Source organism: Schistocerca nitens, chromosome 6 (genome assembly GCF_023898315.1).
Source record: "Schistocerca nitens isolate TAMUIC-IGC-003100 chromosome 6, iqSchNite1.1, whole genome shotgun sequence".
Taxonomy (NCBI): domain Eukaryota; kingdom Metazoa; phylum Arthropoda; class Insecta; order Orthoptera; family Acrididae; genus Schistocerca; species Schistocerca nitens.
In genome coordinates this window covers 105,731,193-105,748,389 of record NC_064619.1, presented here as the reverse complement: position 1 = coordinate 105,748,389, position 17,197 = coordinate 105,731,193, and the positions used below count along the sequence as shown (strand labels likewise).

General features: G+C 39.2%; 1 protein-coding gene across 1 annotated transcript in view; it reads left to right on the top strand.

Annotated features, from left to right (window-relative positions):
* The window catches only part of LOC126263245 (skin secretory protein xP2-like), an 88,831-nt gene that overhangs the window by 69,950 nt on the left and 1,684 nt on the right, over positions 1–17,197 (top strand). The window lies entirely within an intron of this gene.

Below are 17,197 nucleotides of genomic sequence, written 5' to 3'. Positions count from 1 at the left end.
GCCGTGCACGTCGATTCTGTGGTTTGAGTGGAAGACGGGTTAGAGATGTGCATGCCCCAAGTCCCACCGCTAATAAGCTGTTTGCCACAGTCCGTGTTGACACGTCTAGCCTTACAAGCTCTCTTATCTGTGCTGTGGAAGCTGTACGATCTGCCTCCTGCCCTCACAATACGACGATCTTAGCGGACGTCTGTGCTGCGTGGGCGTCCAGAACCTAGTCTGTGGATGCGAGAATGTTCAAGTGAGCACTGATTCCAGCATCGTTGCACACCTGACGCAGCTCGTCCCACTGGTGGAGGAATTCTGTCCTGCCACTTGAAGTAGGTCACAATTTGACCCCTTTGAGAAGCGCTCAGATGGTTGTAGGAGGTTCACCTACAGTGTGACTTCCTGCTGTGAGCATTCCAGGTTAAGATATAGACAAAAATGGTTCTCTGCCAGCTACGTCACTACGCTATCTGTTTGTGTACGACTTTGAAACTCCCAAGGTGGCATATCCCGTCATCATATCAATATCTATATCGTCTTTCCAGATGTACAAATTTTTTTCCGGTTGTGCAGTTTTGAGAATTTTTGACAAACGACTGAGGGTGCAACAGCTGCTAGTTAGTGTTCTTTGTATGTTCCGGCTTTCTTCTAACTGACAGCGATTTGATGAGTCTGACTGTGTGGTAAAGCATGATACGATATCGGTTTGCAATGTTTCAAGGCACAATAAAAGTTCACACTATTGTTACCCAGCAGTGTGTTTTCATTTCACTGATACACTAGCTCTAAACAGCCTTATTTTGGTAATTAGTTTTTTATTTCACAGAACAGTTACGTCTTTACGCTCATTCTATGACTCCCTAATACGTTTCTACAGGTGTTCATGCCTGTGAGGAAACACGCAGGTGATAGGAAACTTTTCCTCTGCGTTTTATTTTCGATCACTATATCCATAGTTCAGAATCAAAGGAATCCAGCTGAAGCTATGCTGCTGTTCCTTATGCCTGGCCACTGCCTGTCTCAGTGGTATAATAAAACTTTTCGTGACACTGTCGTAGACATCAAAGAGTGAATCTTGCGTTGTGAAGCTAGTTTACACTCAAATTTGAAAGTAACTTATCAGTCTCTTTCTCTAGAATGTTAAATGAAATAACAAGTTTACTGTTACCAGTCACTCTTTATTTATTTCCATAATGTGTTTAAAAGGCTTAAACCTCCATCAGGTACATTTACATTCCTAAGCATGATGTGTGTGTGTGTGTGTGTGTGTGTGTGGTGTGTGTGTGTGTGTGTGTGTTGCGTTATTTTTGGAGGGACTTGTGGCCACAGGTTCCTCTCACTGCTGTAACACATCACATGTATACTGTCATACCTCTAGAATGTTTTCCACTAGATTAAGTTCTCACTGTGTGAAAGAAAGTAATGTGATTATTTTTATACAGACTGTGAAACCTATACTAGGGTGTATCGAAGATATTTGTCTACTTCCTTTGTTAAGCATTACCCATACACGTCAGACAGAGTTGTCAACATCTAGGATTATGTTTCATACTTTCATCATGGCATAGGTATACTTTAAGAAACATATAATAAGCATATTTGATGGAAGACGCGCAAGGTTATACTCCTGGATAATCCTTTTTGTTGTCTATGCATTCACATTGAATTGAAATCAGTTGTAACACAGGATTAACCTCAGAATGCCGTTTATTTTTATAAAATTAGTTTATATCACAGATTTCCTATCATATAAGTTTATCATCTATAACCTTTTAGTCTTAGGTATTGCAATGTTTGCGAAAAGTTAATGATGTCGAATAATACCAAGTGAGATCGAAATGTAATTTTCACTTTCATAATCTAGATGCAAATTAGTTGTCACTTTTCATGCTTTCAGAGTGAAGGAAAGCAGCGAAGTTACTTGGTTTCTTGTATATCTCTTTGCATACTTAATACATTGGAATACTTATTCTCGCCGCAGTCGAAGCAATGGACGTTACATGTCTCTAAGTTTTAGTATGCGGCCATAAAGTGGGACTGTATGGGTTTATTACTCTGAGCATCATTTCTCCCTATTCAGAAAATGAAACAAATATAGATGACTATCAATATTTTAATAATAATATAGCATTTTCTCTTAAAACTGCTGGTCTTAATTTAAACGTTCTCTTTTGACATAATATGCAATTCAGAAACGCAGTCCGCATCTGAAATTCCACTCTTAAACGTGTGATAGGAGGGAAGCATTTATTTACCACTGACGCTGAATGAGAAAAAAATAGTTTCTTTACTTCTCTCTGTAGTTTGACAGCGGTAATAATGAAATCTCAATCACACCATCGGAACAAGTTAATAGCTTGCGTCTATACCATTCACAAGTACGAAAGCGAGTAAAAAACAAAATTTCGATTTGAGTTAATGAAAGTCCACACAAAAATTTAGCCGCTCCATATGAGATACTCAAATTTGATATCCTCGTGGGTGTTTCTTTCAGAAAGTCCCAGAATTCGGAGTCGCTGTTGTACTAATTTTTAAATGAAACACAGAGTATAACATTATTCTTTTCTCGTATTGTGACCAATTATGTTACTTTGGTGGAATGTATGTTTGGCCACCTGAAAGCCTCCGAAAGACTCTCATACAAAGAGCTTCTTAAAGACCGTAGTGCAGACTGATTTCGAGACACTGCGCCACTTCCTTTTACAAAAAAAGCAACAGAATACATTGTTCACTGTAAGAATTCTGAAATAACAGAAGTCGTTAGATGATTTTAGTTACTTACATCAAAAAATGCCCCACATATTGCGGTAAATGTTCTGATATTTTATTTGGAAAAGTTTACTTAATTTAATACACAGTTTCAATGAATTTTACAGTACCACAGTTGAAATTACATTTTAGTTAATTACAAACAAATCACTTTAAATTAAATATTGTTAACAGCATTTTGGTTTGCTCTCAAGTAGAGCTAACATTTTAAATAATGATGATGAATAAACATCGTAGCTTTTCAGAAAAAGGAGAGAAGTAAATTTGCAGGAATATGTGGCGCAACATTATTGCCCAATTCATATAACGAAATTTCAGAATTGGATTATTAACAAATGGCTTACTCGCCAAAGTTGCTAATACAAACGGGTAGTATATTGATGTGAAATTTAATTTAAGATAGTAAACTCATTCGTACCACCCTTTTAAAGGGCAATTTACTACTGGAACTGAGTATAAACATAATAGTGTAGAGTCCAAAAATTTCTAAATTCCAGCTAAATTGACCTCTTCAGAAAATGTTGACATGATGATGGAACTTCAGTTGGTGTCAATGGTTATCTTGGTTCGGTATATGGCACTAAGTTGAATCACAGGTTACCAGAGGAACTATATCATGGTTATTTTTAAGAGGCCGAGCACGGTGGCAGAGTGACACGGGAGAGCGAACACTAACTTGCAGAGAGAAGAGGTGGTGACGCAGCAACTGGCCGTCTGCCCAAGTCTGGGTTGTGTGTCCTCAGTTGACTGGCCGTTGTGTGTGACGGTGGTGGCTTCTGCTCGTGTGAACCCAATACATGGTGTCTCAGTGACTTCACTTGACTCGTGTTAGCCTGGCTTAGTTTCAAGTTTAGATGGCGTTTTTGGTAAATGCAGTTGCAGTTTATTTGTTACTGAAGGCATCACTTCTTATCAACTTCGTCCCATTATTTCAGAAACGAAAGTTCTACCGAACGTTTAAACAGAGAATTATGAATTATTTTGGATCAGTCAGGTAGTTTCAAGCTTGTGGAGTAGGTGAGATGCTGAGACAAAAAATTATTAACGACTACTTTAAAAGAACTTATTGTACGAAAACCCAGAGACCGGTATCTTCAAAATAACAACTTGCTGAAATCTTTTGCATTTTTGCAATGTATTTGTCTCCATTACCAAACCAAGATGGTTTAAATTCGAATTTCAGAAAACTTTGTAATGAAACATATACCCAATAATTTTAAGTACACTTTGCAAAAAATGAAGGAACACCGAACACTTAAAGCCTTCAACTTTCAAAGGTTTCTTAAATTTCAAAAATCCTTTAGGTGACACTTAATAATAAATTTAAAAAAAATTTCAGTCTATCCAAAATTTATCAACAAATTTAAATCAGTAAAAAATAATCAATGAAACGACCAGTAGACCAATACCTGCAATAGTAACTGTGAATCAAGCGACTAGGTTCCGAATGAACCCCTTTTGTGTGGCGGCATTTACACTACATTAGGTGCTCAGCTAGGATCACTTACAGATGACACTACATGGCTTCCAGTGAAACTGATATCAGTTTTAGTACCGTAGTAAAAATGCATCACAAAATAATAGCTCTTACAAAACAACAAATGTAACATTAAATGAACGAAACTTGGCGTAATTAGCAGATTTCAAGCAAACAGTTTAGGATATCAAGAATGTTTGTTACATAGTAATGGAAGTAATAAGCCAGCTTAATTGACAAAATCAGTTAGCAAATTTACATATCAGCAAACAGCATCTAAAACACTTGGCACACCACACTCTTTATATTTAAGGAAAGATATTACTGCTACATTGCTACATGAACACTGTAACTAAATCTGTGTTTGGTAACCAGAACTTCACACAGTTTTACGTTAACCTGTATATTTAGAGGAGGGTAGTGCATGCCAATAATAAAGCTCTCTCTCTCTCACTCTCTCTCTCTCTCTCTCTCTCTCACTCTCTCTCTCACTCTCTCTCTCACTCTCTCTCTCTCTCACTCTCTCTCTCACTCTCTCTCTCACTCTCTCTCTCACTCTCTCTCTCTCACTCTCTCTCTCTCTCTCTAGCATCCTTCAGTGATAGTGTTGTAATTCCACTCCCATATACATTAGACACATTTAGAGACCCATCCAAAGCAAACTGCTTTCCAGACATTATCGCTAATAATTTGTTCCACGAGCTACATCTTCAGCATTACCTTCATTAGGAAAGAAACACCAACTGAATTTTTCGAAAGCAGGGTTCACACTTTGAACTTAGCCGAGGGAATACGTGGTGAATGCAGACACTGAGACACTGTCGTTCAGCCTGGCAGAAACCAACAGTGGTGTACCACATCCAGAACCAACAGTATTGGCTGGCTGGAATGGCCGAGCGGTTCTCGGCGCTACACTCTGGAACAGCGCGACCGCTACGGTCGCAGGTTCGAATCCTGCCTCTGGCATGGATATGTGTGTTGGCCTTAGGTTACTTAGGTTTAAGTAGTTCTAAGTTCTAGGGGACTGATGAACTCAGAAGTTAAGTCCCATAGAGATCTGAGCCATTTGAACCATTTTGAACCCACAGTATTAAAGAGACCGCTCAGTGTGTGGGTAGTTGCACGGTGATACCACTTTTCGTCTCTGCGAGGAAGTGCTCGCTCTCCGATGTCACTCTTTGTCATCGCCACTATGCTCAGTTTTTTTTTAAAACAAGCCGGGGAAGAGTTCCTCCAGTAATCAGAGCTTCATTTTAGCACGAGATATTAACCCAGGAAAAACCACTGAAGCAAGATCGACTGTCCCACGGCTAAGTTATGCTAAAGTTGCCAATGTCAGCTATGGTAATTATTGCTTTTTGATATTGTAGTTACATCGAAATATTTTTTTTTTTAAATCCTTGGCTCCATATTTGTTGCCTCAGTTAGTTTGAATGAAACTACAGTCTTAAGTTCTTTTGCTACAGGATTCCTCTACAATGGATCTAAAATATCTACTGAACATGGTATTCACACATTAACAGTACCTCATTTGTATTATTACTTTGTAATATATCAGGCATATTGTGCTTTAAGAAGATTCTGCCAATCAGTTGTGATATTGTCATATGGCAGTTTAAAATTTGTATCACAAAAATGTCTGTGTTAGAAGCAGAAAAACCTTTAAAATACAGAAACTCACAGCACAGTTCTGAAAGTCAGCAGTAGGATTTTGGACCTGTCTTGATGCAAAACACTCTTACTTATTTGTTATCTTTCCCCAGACTTGTTTCAGTGACAATATCGCCATCATATTCTTTGTTCTAAACCACGAAAATTTGCATCGCTATAAATATTCCAAAACATTGTTACCTGTGTCGTATTTGCTTCCAGTTATTGCTTTTTGTGAATATTTTCATAATGCCTTACTTTTGTCACAGGTAGGTTTCTATGTTTTTTACCGTTATTTCAGGCATATATAGTATGGTTCGTTATTGTTTGTTCAGGCGTAGGAGGGAGACCTACAATCTCTTGTTTTTTACACAAATGCGAACCAGTGGAAGATTTTCAAAATAAAATGTTTCAAAATATTTCACTTGTAGATAGTGAAAAGCGTCTTACTCAACAATAAATCACTGAGAGGTTTTTATTCAAAACAGGTTCATCTTGTATCAGTGTTAAGATATTTCTGAATGTTATGAGACGAATGGGTGAGCTCATCTTTACTTTCACATGCTTGCTTGTCTTTGGATATTATCCATGTTATCTCACATACACAAAGAGATCTCGAATGTACTCGCTTCGTCCTGGCACGCGGCGTCTGACTACCAAGCATCACTTCAGTGTCGTAGGTTACACCGTCTATTGGTGTGAGAGTTACTGTCGGTAGTGATGCCGATGGTGATCTCAGACTCGGAGAGCCCACTGGTACTTATCAGACAGACATACAATGCGCCGGCACTCTACTGCACCTTATTGCCTCTGCTATTATCGCCGTCAATAATACAACCGTGACACTTCGCTGTACGCGAATTCAGTACAGTGAACCCATATGTGGCATGTGTAGACTAACAAGGGAACTAGTTATCACCGAAGTCGTCCAATGTAGTGGTATAAGCATAATTGGGCCATAAAAGAAAGTGAAAGATATGGGAGGTGCAAATGCGAAGCGCTTTGACTTGTACTTTTGGTGCCGGTCGAGAGATTTAGCTGAGCTTGTAGGAAACACTTGGTGCGATGGTCTTGAGTTCGAATGCTACAGAGAAATTTTTATTTTCAGTTCCTATGCTAGTTGCTTTGCAAATAAACCGCATAACCGCCGAGTCATTTCTTTATTGACATTTTCGTAAAATGCATGAAAAGGAAACAAATAGGAAACTTCTGTGGATGAGACCGTGGGAAAATCTTAGAAATTTACGATCTTGTACAGAAAACGTTTAATTGATGTGATGAAGCCTTATACGTGGGAGAACAGATTTCTCTGTCAGTTCCCTCTTAACATGACGAACAAATCACAAGTATATGATGAAATTGTTAAGGATTCCCATTATGCACTATTAAAGGGATTCACTCCCCTTTCCTCTTTCTACCTATCCACCTAATGCACCCTCCACTACAACCTTGCTACGCATACACCAGAGAAAAAAATTGTACAAAAAGCTTTAAAAGTGTTCTTTTCTCATTGAGAAATCACCACAGAGAAGACTGCACAGAAATACATTCCGCTGTCAATACTTCGTGAAATGATGAGTTACACAAGGTTTGCTGCCACAATGTGCGATGAGAGAGAACCTTTCATGTAAATAAATTGGCTTTTCTACAAAATTCGAAATCAGCATGTATTCGCAAAAAGTTGGTGGTTTCTAATGCATGCAAGATGCCAAGAAAATTAGTGCTTGCCTTGTTCTTACGATGAATATCACCGCTGCATGTGTTATCATTTACAGTAAAATAATAAGCATATATAACCTTATACATGAAGTGCTCGTGTACGTCTTACAATCCCTTCCTGGAAATTTATTTGCAATCGCAGATTTTTGTTGATCTTTCCTTTTCATGCCATTTATGAAAATGTTAATAAAATCAATTTACTATCAGTGTAAGTGAAGGAATAAACTAAAGTTAAAAGAAAATCGTTTCCTAGAGGCTCGACCCCATGGCCCTCAGATTACCGTTATGTCCTCTCTCAGCTGCACCAGCAGCTGCGTGAGAACTACGCTAACATAAATGACTCATGCGTCGCCGGAACTGCTCCCAAACTTATTTTCGTAAACAGCTTGGCATCGGAGCTCCAAATTGTCATTTATATTTATGCCTAGCTCTGGTAATGTCCCTGCGTAACGTTTACTGACGGTTCTATGGTGTATAATAATGTGTTAATGTTATTTGGATCATTTGTTATGTGAATTGACTAGGACGCAACACAAGACCTACACTACCTTTCTCGTTCTGAATGAAAGAAACACTAAATTTGACAGCGGAGCTCTTAACTAATATTATTGTAATATTCAGGCTGCGAGTGACAGCGAGGATGCGCTACCCTAATTGAGACAACGGTCTTTGCTGTCAAAAGAAGCATCTATGCCTTTTTTAATTTTGGAGAGAAGGAATGGCTATTGGACACTGTTTTCTGGGATCAAATACGTAGTTTGCATATAGAAGTAAGTTGAAGTGCAGTGCAGATACAACCTGTTATCTCAATTATGAAGAATAAAAAATTAATTTTTGAAAAAGGTAAATAACGTGTACGATTTTGTATTAGATGTTGCATCACCAGACATTCATAAAACGAATAGTATGTTTAGCAATCCAGTGCATAGTGATTTCTTGGCAAATTAACAATACTGGGCGAATCTGCTGCCACCATGGTCGGAACGACGCGCAGTCTTTTGCCGTCAGTTTGTGTGTTAGACTTTCCCTAAGCGACCAGTTTGTTAGACGATACAATATTATGTTGCCACTGTTGTCCACCCTTCTCATTCTGAAAATGTTTCCAGAATATCTAACGGCGACTGTGAGTACTTGAACTGCCGCTAGAGACGGAGTTTTCATCACGATTTGTAGCTGTTTTCTCCCACTTTCCCTGGCATTCTCTGGGAACCGGAGAAACGGAAACCTTCGACCGCCAACTCATCCTGTACCTAACCCGTTCTCTCCTTACAGCAGCTACAGAGGAAACGTATCCATCTAGAGGCAAATTTTTTCATAGATTTTATATTAAACAGGTCAAAATTTTAAAATTTATGCATCTAGGCTAAAAATCGAAAGAGTTTAATCGCAGTTCCTGTCTTATCTGTGTCAAAGTCAAAGGTCAAGTTAATTAATTTTTCTTTACGACGTAGCAGTTCATTATGCCGTGCATCTACCATCAATTTAAATGATGTCGGCGATGACCAGTAGACGCTGCGCCCCTGTAAGGTACCTGAGACGCAAGCCGCCCACTTAGCGACGCTTAGGTGAACTTGCACCAGTGACACGAGTAAACGAAGTGTTGCATGTCGTTAAAGATACACAGGGTGGTCCTAACAGTCTGAAAAGTTTGTCAGGGTATTGCAAGTTAGTGTGTGCTGAGAAATGAGATAAATTGTTAATAAAAAAGATAAAGATGTGGCGCCGTTTTCGAGTCAGTTAACCATGAAGTTAGCCAATCAGCCCGTTGCGAGCGAACATTTGGTTTCAGTTCTTCTCATAGTGTAGATAACACACAATACTGCTTAGCATTAGACTCGCGTTCGGTCCTTATTACCGTCTCATATCTATTTTTGGTATTATTTTCTTGTTCGGTTTAGGAAATCATACGAAGTTCACAATTACCGACACCGTCTCTAGCAGGCCTCTTGAACCTGCTTTCTCACCGGCCTGATTGTGTAACTTATATCCTAATAACTCGGGAACACATTGAATTCTACTCTTAATAATTATTTCTCACCAAAACCTACGCTGCAACACCCTTTCAATCTTTTCGGACTCCTTTTGGCCAACCTACGTACCCTACACACCATCACGAACTAAGAGTATACACCAACCACCATTACCTTCCTTACAAGAAATGTAGACAGCTACGAATTTGGGAAAACCAGTAGATGTATAATTGAACGATAAACAATGAAAATCTATAACGGAATGGAACTCGAATCCGGTTTTTCCATGTATCGCGTGCGGTCGCATTACCATTAGACTATCCGAGTACACTTAGACAGCAGACCCAAGCATTCACATGTCCCAATATGTTTCTACAACCTGCACTCGTACATGCATTAGGTATGTTCCCATACAGGGGACTCATTTTAATTGAGTCGCTTACCCGTTGTCAGCAAATAAATAAGACATTGTACTGACTGTGTTGTTCAGAAGTACAATGCAATGTTCCTTTTACAGGCACTGGGGCAACTACAGCCGTTACAAAATACAAGAAACATGGATGTTTGGTTGTGACCGTGAAGCTCTCTCAGATAGACTATTTCTATTGCGACCACTCCTGATAGGTGGGAAATCTGGATTTGTGTCCCGGCCCGGATCAAGTCTTCATCGTCGTCATTCCATTATACAACTGACTGTTTTCCATATTCACAGCTATGAATACGTTTCATGTATTTCTTAATGGCCGCAATCACTGCCGTGTCTTCTCCTTCAGACGTGCATCTAAGGCCGATGGAAAGCTGTATCGTATTTCTAAACTACACAACCACTGCAATATCGTATTGTATCATGTCACACTATCTTCCTTTGTGACAATAATAAAATAACATATACAACATCGAAATAGATCTTTTCTTACATAAACCATTAAAATTTATGGCTTTGGAACCAGAGAAAAGCTACCACTCTACTGAATACAACATATTCATGAGATTAATGTGAAATTCTTTGCACATAAATTGATGTTCGTGCACAGGGAACACAATTCTACTGCATAGCATCTATTTCTTTAGCCACATTTGTCAGATTCTAAGGAGTGATATTACTGTTGGTATACATGTAGCACGTATAGATGAGGATGAGAAACAGGAAAGCATTATAACGACTTTTACATGCACTCTCGCTGTTACGGTAGTAAAATTGCTGTTGCCAAAAGTCGAGAAAGCAGCAAACTCTCACGAGACAAACTCCTGGCTGATTTCCGAGGTAACCTCAATTTGCTCTTTGTTGGGCGACACAAAAATCTCTCGTTTCTCCCCTCACTTTCTCTCTTTCGCTACGTCTCTCTCTACCTCTAAACCCTCTGCCCGTTCTCCAACCCCTCCCTTCCGTGTACCATCCGTGTTACACCGTATTCGACAGTTCTTCCCGTCTGGAATGCCTAGCCCGCTTCTGCGCCATAAAATATTTAGCAGAGAGTCTGTGCTACGCCTCATGACGGCTCTGGGAAAAATAAACTCCGGGTCCAGATGCTCCCGTGACCGACCTGTGACGTAGCAACAACGTAGCCTTCCATATCACGTAAACGAATTTTTCAACAAGATCTGCTGCTCAGAGTGCTTTTCACTTTCGGGCACGCACACTCCCCGCGGTCCACAAGCCGGTCCAAATAAAATCCCTCTTTCTCTCTCTATAAAACACACACACACACACACACACACACACACACACACACACACACACACACACACACACACACTCACACTCTTTCTCTCAAGAGAAACAGGCACCTGGTAATACGTCTAAGACACTTTTCATTTACACTTTTGTATAACAGTGGGCCAAATAGCTCTTTTCAGTAAGCTGCCAACAGCAGGTACGTTAAAAATAGACATTTACTACGTTTTGGCCTAAGATTAAAAAAGGGCTTTTCGTAGATGCCTGTCTACAGCTGTTCAGTATTTTGAGAAACACGCATTTGGTATATTTATTCTCTACTGCTTCGCTGAAGATCGTTATTAAAAGTGACGCTGATAGATATTAAATATACAGTTGTACAGCAGATGGTGCAAACATACTTTTTTCCATAAGAGGAAAAAGAAAAATATTCTGTGCCATGTATCTGATGCAAATGGCTTATTTTCTGTCAGTGAACGGATCCATAAGATTTAATTATGTACTGCGCGATATTTCTTATGTCAGGAAGTCTGTTGTTCCAATTTGCTGCAGGAAGACAAACAAAAATTACTTTCGCGAGTAACAAACAGAATTTTCAAAACAACCAAGTATTATACGTTTTAGCACTGAGTCTGATATCAAGATAATAATGATAAATGCAGTCATTACTTTCAGAAAATCAATTTCTTTGCAGTGTTGGAGCAGTCCATCGATCCACTTTACAGAGAAGGAAAACGAATTTGTCACGTAACATACATTGTCAGTAACTTATAGTAACTATTAGAAGATAATATCTCTTTCAGGCATAGGCCCTATTTCAAGTAAAGTAATTCTCAAGCAAATTTTCATCTGTTTCCGTAAAACAGCTTCACGGTATTACAGCCTTGTGAGTAGATTTTTCATGTTGTTGTTGTGGTCTTCAGTCCTGAGACTGGTTTGATGTAGCTCTCCATGCTACTCTACCCTGTGCAAGCTTTTTCATCTCCCAGTACCTACTGCAACCTACATCCTTCTGAATCTGCTTAGTGTATTCATCTCTTGGTCTCCCTCTACGATTTTTACCCTTCACGCTGCCCTCCAATACTAAATTGGTGATCCCTTGATGCCTCAGAACATGTCCTACCAACCGATCCCTTCCTCTGGTCAAGTTGTGCCACAAACTTCTCTTCTCCCCAATCCTATTCAATACTTCCTCATTAGTTATGTGATCTACCCATCTAATCTTCAGCACTCTTCTGTAGCACCACATTTCGAAAGCTTCTATTCTCTTCTTGTCCGAACTATTTATCGTCCATGTTTCATTTCCATACATGGCTACACTCCATACAAATACTTTCAGAAATGACTTCCTGACACTTAAATCTATACTCGATGTTAACAAATTTCTCTTTTTCAGAAACGCTTTCCTTGCCATTGCCAGTCTGCCATTAATATCCTCTCTACTTCGACCATCATCAGTTACTTTGCTCCCCAAATAGCAAAACTCCTTTACTACTTTAAGTGTCTCATTACCTAATCTAATTCCCTCAGCATCACCCGACATCATTAGACTACATTCCATTATCCTTGTTTTGCTTTTGTTGATGTTCATCTTATATCCTCCTTTCAAGACACTGACCATTCCATTCAACTGCTCTTCCAAGGCCTTTGCTGTCTCTGAAAGAATTACAATGTCATCGGCGAACCTCAAAGTTTTTATTTCTTCTCCATGAATTTTAATACCTACTCCGAATTTTTCTTTTGTTTCCTTTACTGCTAGCTCAATATACAGATTGAACAACATCGGGGAGCGGCTAAAACCCTGTCTTACTCCCTTCCCAACCACTGCTTCCCTTTCATGTCCCTCGACTCTTATAACTGCCATCTGGTTTCTGTACAAATTGTAAATAGCCTTTCGCTCCCTGTGTTTTACCCCTGCCACCTTTAGAATTTGAAAGAGAGTATTCCAGTCAACATTGTCAAAAGCTTTCTCTAAGTGTACAAATGCTAGAAACGTAGGTTTGCCTTTCCTTAATCTCTCTTCTAAGATAATTCGTAAGGTCAGTATTGCCTCACGTGTTCCAATATTTCTACGGAATCCAAACTCATCTTCCCCGAGGTTGGCTTCTACTAGTTTTTCCATTCGTCTGTAAAGAATTCGTGTTAGTATTTTGCAGCTGTGACTTATTAAACTGATAGTTCGGTAATTTTCACATCTGTCAACACCTGCTTTCTTTGGGATTGGAATTATTATATTCTTCTTGAAGTCTGAGGGTATTTCGCCTGTTTCATACATTTTGCTCACCATATTGTAGAGTTTTGTCAGGACTGGCTCTCCCAAGGCCGTCAGTAGTTCCAATGGAATGTTGTCTACTCCGGGGGCCTTGTTTCGACTCAGGCCTTTCAGTGCTCTGTCAAACTCTTCACGCAGTATCATATCTCATATTTCATCTTCATCTACATCCTCTTCCATTTCCATAATATTGTCCTCAAGTACATCGCCCTTGTATAAACCCTCTATATACTCCTTCCACCTTTCTGCCTTCCCTTCTTTGCTTAGAACTGGGTTTCCATCTGAGCTCTTGATATTCATACAAGTGGTTCTCTTCTCTCCAAAGGTCTCTTTAATTTTCCTGTAGGCAGTATCTATCTTACCCCTAGTGAGACAAGCCTCTACATCCTTACATTTGTCCTCTAGCCATCCCTGCTTAGCCATTTTGCACTTCCTGTCGATCTCATTTTTGAGACGTTTGTATTCCTTTTTGCCTGCTTCATTTAGTGCATTTTTATATTTTCTCATTTCATCAATTAAATTCAGTATTTCTTCTGTTACCCAAGGATTTCTACTAGCCCTCGTCTTTTTACCTACTTGATCCTCTGCTGCCTTCGCCACTTCATCCCTCAAAGCTACCCATTCTTCTTCTACTGTACTTCTTTCCCCCATTCCTGTCAATTGTTCCCTTATGCTCTCCCTGAAACTCTGTACAACCTCTGGTTCTTTCAGTTTATCCTGGTCCCATCTCCTTGAATTCCCACCTTTTTGCAGTTTCTTCAGTTTCAATCTGCAGTTCATAACCAATAGATTGTGGTCAGAATCCACATCTGCCCCTGGAAATGTCTTACAATTTAAAACCTGGTTCCTAAATCTCTTACCATTATATAATCTATCTGATACCTTTTAGTATCTCCAGGGTTCTTCCATGTACACAACCTTCTTTCATGATTCTTAAACCAAGTGTTAGCTATGATTTATGTTGTGCTCTGTGCAAAATTCTACCAGGCGGCTTCCTCTTTCATTTCTTATCCCCAATCCATATTCACCTACTATGTTTCCTACTCTCCCTTTTCCTACACTCGAATTCCAGTCACCAATGACTATTAAATTTTCGTCTCCCTTCACAATCTGAATAATTTCTTTTATTTTATCATACATATCTTCAAATTCTTCGTCATCTGCAGAGCTAGTTGGCATATAAATTTGTAATACTGTAGTAGGTGTGGGCTTCGTATCTATCTTGGCCACAATAATGCGTTCACTATGCTGTTTGTAGTAGCTTACCCGCATTCCTATTTTCCTATTCATTATTAAACCTACTCCTGCATTGCCCCTATTTGATTTTGAGTTTATAACCCTGTAGTCACCTGACCACAAGTCTTGTTCCTCCTGCCACCGAACTTCACTAATTCCCACTATATCTAACTTCAACCTATCCATTTCCCTTTTTAAATTTTCTAACCTACCTGCCCGATTAAGGGATCTGACATTCCACACTGCGATCCGTAGAACGCCAGTTTTCTCTCTCCTGATAACGACATACTCTCGAGTAGTCCCCGCCCGGAGATCCAAATGTGGGAATGTTTTACCTCCGGAATATTTTTGTGGTGTCACCGCTAGACACCACACTTGCTAGGTGGTAACTTAAATCGGCCGCGGTCCTGTAGTACATGTCGGACCCGCGTGTCGCCACTGTGTAATCGCAAACCTAGCGCCACCACATGGCAGGTCACAAGACACGGACTAGACCTCTCCCCAGTTGTACGGAAGACATAGCTTGCGACCAGACGTACGAAGCTTTCCTCTCATTTGCCGAGAGACAGATAGAATAGCCTTCAGCTTAGTCCATAGCTACGACCTAGCAAGGCGCCATTTGTATCAGTGCTTATAGCTTACTAATATTCAAGAGAGATGTATTCCAACAAGATAATAAAGTTAAGTATTATACCACTACGTACTTTTCTTTAGAGCATTAATAAGTCTCCTGTTCCAGTACTTCAAGCCCGTCTGCGTTAGTTTAGCGTGCACCTAGCTACCTCATTGTGTCTATGCTGTATGAGCTAGACACAACAATTTTACCCAAGAGGACGCCATCATCATTTAATCATACAGTAAAGCTGCATGCCCTCGGGAAAAATTACGCCTGTAGTTTCCCCTTGCTTTCAGCCGTTGGCAGTAACAGCACAGCAAGGCCGTTTTGGTTATTGTTACAAGGCCACATCAGTCAATCATCCAGACGGTTGCCCTTGCAACTGCTGAAAAGGCTGCTGCCCCTCTTCAGGAACCACACGTTTGTCTGGCCTCTCAACAGATACCCCTCTGTTGTGGTTGCACCTACGGTACGGCTATCTGTATCACTGAGGCACGCAAGCCTCCCCACCAACAGCAAGGTCCATGGTTCATGGGGGGGGAGATTTTTCATCTTTTATAAAAACAGTCTACTTGTTACGCGAATTGGCACAAAGGTTAAGAACACATGATTGGTGCTATCAGCCTGCTGCCTGCAAAAACCATTCCTTCAAATCTATCCGTGTTCTACCTCTACCATATACATCGTTGCCAGTAGCAGACTGCTTTTTACAAGACGACAGTGCTCTACTTACGAAGCAGGAAGTAGCTATGCATGACATGATGAAATAACGCGTAATCCCTAGTTTCCACAAACGGTGGAAGTAGTTAATAAATGATAGACCTGGCTCACTTTTCTAATTTCGTAAATAAATAAAATAGCTCGGTTCACTCGTAATTTTTAATTCTTGACGAAAATTCGAAAAGTTACCCAGATCTGGCATTTATTAACTACTATACTCCAAGAGAAGGAATTGGACAACAAACACAAAACTATACCATTATGACAGAAAGATTGTAGTAAAAAATCAGAGTGAGGTAAGAGATATTTAAGCAAAATATCTAATTTTAAAGCACAAGGATCAGGATGGACATTAAATAGAATTATTGGTTTACACCTAGCACTTCACAAATAAGTTCCACTGAGAGGATCATCTAGCATTACGTTACCTGCAGCTGTAAAAGAAAGGAGCATCAATGTAAAAGTAATGATCAAAAATGTTTTATGTGGGCTAAAAAAATCTGCATTGTAACCTGTAGATAAAAATTCGGAAAGAGTAGCAAAATATAAAAATGTTGGACTTGATCTTGATCAGAAACTTGAATATTTAGTTTCCTGTAGTGGTTGATTATATTCCAAAAGTTGAAAGTAAAATGTATCTATGAATGTTCATTCATTTGATGAGAAATATAAAGGCCATTCATTAAAAATTACAAAATGTAAGGAGAAACATGTAAATTTGTTCTATTTTAAGAGTTGTTTCAAATCAAATTACAAAACATGATGGATTAAAATGTAACTGTCACATGTGTTTACTTCACTTCAGTAGTAAGGAACACTTAGATGAACATACAAAAATGGTTTAATTAACAAACCATTGACAGTAGGAATGTCAAAGGATGAAGGATCATATGTAAATTTCAAAAAATATCAACACACACAGAAAGTTCCATTTGTAATTTACGCTGATTTTCAAAGTTCACGTTTAAAGATGGACAATTGTCTACCAAATCCAGAAAAATCATATACAATGAAATACCAAAGACATGAACCAAGTGGATTTTGCTACTACATCAAATACATATATGAAAACTGTAAAGATCCTGTTGTTTATCATGGACCAAAT